Below are 6,086 nucleotides of genomic sequence, written 5' to 3' on the forward strand. Positions count from 1 at the left end.
ATCGCTAACAGTTTTTTTTGTAGCGTTTTGGTGAACTGGCAAGCACCAGCCCCAGGCAGCGTCAGATTAGCGCCAGTACCGCTAACACCCACGCACGCACCGTACACCTCCCTTAGTGGTATAGTATCTGATCGCATCAATATCTGATCCGATCAGATCTATACTAGCGTCACCAGCAGTTTAGGGTTCCCAAAAACGCAGTGTTAGCGGGATCAGCCCAGATACCTGCTAGCACCTGCGTTTTGCCCCTCCGCCCGGCCCGGCCCAGCCCACCCAAGTGCAGTATCGATCGATCACTGACACTTACAAAACACTAAACGCATAACTGCAGCGTTCGCAGAGTCAGGCCTGATCCCTGCGATCGCTAACGTTTTTTGGTAGCGTTTTGGTGAACTGGCAAGCGCCAGCGGCCTAGTACACCCCGGTCGTAGTCAAACCAGCACTGCAGTAACACGTGGTGACGTGGCGAGTCCCATAAGTGCAGTTGAAGCTGGTGAGGTGGCAAGCACAAGTAGTGTCCCGCTGCCACCAAAAAGACAAACACAGGCCCATCGTGCCCATAGTGCCCTTCCTGCTGCATTCGCCAATCCTAATTGGGAACCCACCACTTCTGCAGCGCCCGTACTTCCCCCATTCACATCCCCAACCAAATGCAGTCGGCTGCATGAGAGGCATTTTTATGTCTTCCCGAGTACCCCTACCCAACGAACCCCCAAAAAAGATGTTGTGTCTGCAGTAAGAGCGCGGATATAGGCGTGACACCCGCTATTATTGTCCCTCCTGTCCTGACAATCCTGGTCTTGCATTGGTGAATGTTTTGAACGCTACCATTCACTAGTTGAGTATTAGCGTAGGGTACAGCATTGCACAGACTAGGCACACTTTCACAGGGTCTCCCAAGATGCCATCGCATTTTGAGAGACCCGAACCTGGAACCGGTTACCGTTATAAAAGTTAGTTACAAAAAAAGTGTAAAAAAAAAAAAAAATATGAAATAAAAAAAAATAGTTGTTGTTTTATTGTTCTCTCTCTCTCTATTCTCTCTCTCTATTGTTCTGCTCTTTTTTACTGTATTCTATTCTGCAATGTTTTATTGTTATTGTTATTGTTATTGTTATTATGTTTTATCATGTTTGTTTTTCAGGTGTGTAATTATTTACACTTTACTGTGCTTTATTGTTAACCATTGTTAACCATTTTTTTGTCTTCAGGTACGCCATTCACGACTTTGAGTGGTTATACCAGAATGATGCCTGCAGGTTTAGGTATCATCTTGGTATCATTCTTTTCAGCCAGCGGTCGGCTTTCATGTAAAAGCAATCCTAGCGGCTAATTAGCCTCTAGACTGCTTTTACAAGCCGTGGGAGGGAATGCCCCCCCCCACCGTCTTCCGTGTTTTTCTCTGGCTCTCCTGTCTCACAGGGAACCTGAGAATGCAGCCGGTGATTCAGCCAGCTGACCATAGAGCTGATCAGAGACCAGAGTGGCTCCAAACATCTCTATGGCCTAAGAAACCGGAAGCTACGAGTATTTCATGACTTAGATTTCGCCGGATGTAAATAGCGCCATTGGGAAATTGGGGAAGCATTTTATCACACCGATCTTGGTGTGGTCAGATGCTTTGAGGGCAGAGGAGAGATCTAGGGTCTAATAGACCACAATTTTTTCAAAAAAGAGTACCTGTCACTACCTATTGCTATCATAGGGGATATTTACATTCCCCGAGATAACAATAAAAATGATTAAAAAAAAAAATATGAAAGGAACAGTTTAAAAGTAAGATTAAAAAAGCAAAAAAATAATAAAGAAAAAAAAAAAAAAAAAAAAAAACACCCCTGTCGCCCCCTGCTCTCGCGCTAAGGCGAACGCAAGCGGCGGTCTGTCGTCAAACATAAACAGCAATTGCACCATGCATGTGAGGTATCACCGCGAAGGCCAGATCGAGTGCAGTAATTTTTCCAGTAGACCTCCTCTGTAAATCTAAAGTGGTAACCTGTAAAGGCTTTTGAAGGCTTTTAAACATGTATTTATTTTGTTGCCACTGCACGTTTGTGCGCAATTTTAAAGCATGTCATGTTTGGTATCCATGTACTCGGCCTAAGATCATCTTTTTTATTTCATCAAACATTTGGGCAATATAGCGTGTTTTAGTGCATTAAAATTAAAAAAAGTGTGTTTTTTCCCCAAAAAATGCGTTTGAAAAATCGCTGCGCAATTACTGTGTGAAAAAAAAAAATGAAACACCCACCATTTTAATCTGTAGGGCATTTGCTTTAAAAAAATATATAATGTTTGGGGGTTCAAAGTAATTTTTTTTCAAAAAAAAAAAAACTTTTTCATGTAAACAATAAGTGTCAGAAAGGGCTTTGTCTTCAAGTGGTTAGAAGAGTGGGTGATGTGTGACATAAGCTTCTAAATGTTGTGCATAAAATGCCAGGACAGTTCAAAACCCCCCCAAATGACCCCATTTTGGAAAGTAGACACCCCAAGCTATTTGCTGAGAGGCATGTCGAGTCCATGGAATATTTTATATTGCGACACAAGTTGCGGGAAAGAGACAAATTTTTTTTTTTTTTTTTTTTTTTTGCACAAAGTTGTCACTAAATGATATATTGCTCAAACATGCCATGGAAATATGTGAAATTACACCCCAAAATACATTCTGCTGCTTCTCCTGAGTACGGGGATACCACATGTGTGAGACTTTTTGGGAGCCTAGCCGCGTACGGGACCCCGAAAACCAAGCACCGCCTTCAGGCTTTCTAAGGGCGTGAATTTTTGATTTCACTCTTCACTGCCTATCACAGTTTCGGAGGCCATGGAATGCCCAGGTGGCACAAAACCCCCCCAAATGACCCCATTTTGGAAAGTAGACACCCCAAGCTATTTGCTGAGAGGTATAGTGAGTATTTTGCAGACCTCACTTTTTGTCACAAAGTTTTGAAAATTGAAAAAAGAAAAAAAAAAATGTTTTTTCTTGTCTTTCTTCATTTTCAAAAACAAATGAGAGCTGCAAAATACTCACCATGCCTTTCAGCAAATAGCTTGGGGTGTCTACTTTCCAAAATGGGGTCATTTGGGGGGGTTTTGTGCCACCTGGGCATTCCATGGCCTCCGAAACTGTGATAGGCAGTAAAGAGTGAAATCAAAAATTTTCACCCTTAGAAATCCTGAAGGCAGTGATTGGTTTTCGGGGTCCAGTACGCGGCTAGGCTCCCAAAAAGTCCCACACATGTGGTATCCCCATACTCAGGAGAAGCAGCTAAATGTATTTTGGGGTGCAATTCCACATATGCCCATGGCCTGTGTGAGCAATATATCATTTAGTGACAACTTTATGAAAAAAAAAAAAAAAAAAAAAGTGTCACTTTCCAGCAACTTGTGTCAAAATATAAAATATTCCATGGACTCAATATGCCTCTCAGCAAATAGCTTGGGGTGTCTACTTTCCAAAATGGGGTCATTTTGGGGGGTTTTGTGCCACCTGGGCATTCCATGGCCTCCGAAACTGTGATAGGCAGTGAAGAGTGAAAGCAAAAATTTACACCCTTAGAAATCCTGAAGGCGGTGATTGGTTTTCGGGGCCCCGTACGTGGCTAGGCTCCCAAAAAGTCCCACACATGTGGTATCCCCATACTCAGGAGAAGCAGCTAAATGTATTTTGGGGTGCAATTCCACATAGGCCCATGGCCTGTGTGAGCAATATATCATTTAGTGACGACTTTTTGTAAATATTTTTTTTTTTTTTGTCATTTTTCAATCACTTGGGACAAAAAAAATAAATATTCAATGGGTTCAACATGCCTCTCAGCAATTTCCTTGGGGTGTCTACTTTCCAAAATGGGGTCATTTGGGGGGGTTTTGTACTGCCCTGCCATTTTAGCACCTCAAGAAATGACATAGGCAGTCATAAACTAAAAGCTGTGTAAATTCCAGAAAATGTACCCTAGTTTGTAGACGCTATAACTTTTGCGCAAACCAATAAATATACGCTTATTGACATTTTTTTTACCAAAGACATGTGGCCGAATACATTTTGGCCTAAATGTATGACTAAAATTGAGTTTATTGGATTTTTTTTATAACAAAAAGTAGAAAATATCATTTTTTTTCAAAATTTTCGGTCTTTTTCCGTTTATAGCGCAAAAAATAAAAACCGCAGAGGTGATCAAATACCATCAAAAGAAAGCTCTATTTGTGGGAAGAAAAGGACGCAAATTTCGTTTGGGTACAGCATTGCATGACCGCGCAATTAGCAGTTAAAGCGACGCAGTGCCAAATTGGAAAAAGACCTCTGGTCCTTAGGCAGCATAATGGTCCGGGGCTCAAGTGGTTAATATGCATCATAACCCACATCGAGGCTTGGTCCGCAGATGTGTTTCACGATCCGTTTTTGTCAGCATATCTCGCGAGATCTTTAGTCACAGCCTGTATTGAGGCTTGGTCCGCAAATGCGCTCCAGGGTTCGTTTCTATTGACATGTCTCGTAAGACTGTCAATAGCTTGCATGGTTTACGTCGGGCTGGACACGCTGGCAGATGCAGTTGAGGGGCACGCAGCGATTGGACTAAGCGTTTGTCCATCATTGCGATACCAGTTGATCTCAGCCCGGATGGTTATGATTGGTTGAGGGGTCACGTATGCGTGTCATTGCGCATCATTTTTTGTAAAGGGCAAGTTGGGATAGATCATTGGGGGTTTTTGATTGGATGGCTAGATTGAGGCTTGGTCCTCTATCACCTCCCTATTGGCCCATCATCTCTTATGGATAACACCCAGGACGCCATTCTGGCGAACCTGGAAGTTACGCTTCACATGGCGATATCAGGTGTTTGAAGGTCTGTTATTATATTTTATATATATATAGGTGATAGTGGCAAGCAGGCATACACCCCAGTTGAAGTCCATGCGGACGAAACGCATCGGGTCTGATATGCCTGCTGAGCCACATTCTTTTTAAGCGCTTTTTACACTGTCAGTCTCTATCTGGGCCCTGTTTGTTTGGGTACCAGAGAACCATTTTTTATCTCATTTAAACGTTTTTATGAAGCGGATTCACGCTATGTGGATGATTTTTTCCATTCTTTTTATTTGAGGGTTACACACCCCTTGGGTTGACCTGCATTCTGAATATAGACATCATCGCATAAATATCCGCACCAAGGAGATCCCAAGATTGCAAGACTACAATTGGGATGATCTGTGAGTAGCTGTCATCACACTCCACTGTGCCTGGATAAAGTTCCGTGTCTATCTCTGGTGGGATAACCATCCCTGGATGACAGCGATTTAAGCCCTGTTTTACTCCCAGCCTCCGGCTAGGGAGTCCACCTATTCCGGTAAGGGTATTTCAACCGTTTACATATATCTATCGATGCCATGTCACTTTAAGGTCTATCCCAGTCATTATAGACCAGGGAGATTCAACTCATTGGAATTATCGGAGCTGGTCTCTATTAACACTGGACACATACATTATTGAACTCTTTGGCAACACCTATTTGTTTTTGATGTTCTGATTACACCCAATATGCATTGGTTGTGACTCCACACCCATTTATTTTTAAGCTCACCAATGGTTATATGAAAGTGTACCATTTGCAATTCGCTGTTGTCACTTATATTTTTTCTTAGGAGGACATACTTCTATGTTTACTGTCACATTTTTTATGTACGTTCCTTGGAGAGTACACATATGTATGTTTATCAGTTTATGATTTTCACAGAGAGTTATTGAACTCTTATATCATGAGCACTAGTCACATGTGTTCAAGCACGCAGATTCAATATTTTACACATAAGTCGGTACACAACCTACACACGCAGAATTTTGTTGATACACTTGTTTATCCTCGTTTAGTTGAGTTTCATCTCAATAAAACTTTATTGTGCAGTTAACCTCCAGACGAATATTCTGGTTGGTGCTTGCCCGATAACGGACACTGTTTCTTTTTAGCGCCACATTGTTATATTTTTTATTTTTTCACCATTTGTCTATTGGTTATGTTGGCTGCTTTTTTCATTTAGTTTGCGCAGTATTATTACACAATTTTTATCATATCAAATAAGCCAGAAATGACATCTGA

This window comes from Aquarana catesbeiana, linkage group LG13, assembly GCF_042186555.1.
Source record: "Aquarana catesbeiana isolate 2022-GZ linkage group LG13, ASM4218655v1, whole genome shotgun sequence".
NCBI lineage: Eukaryota > Metazoa > Chordata > Amphibia > Anura > Ranidae > Aquarana > Aquarana catesbeiana.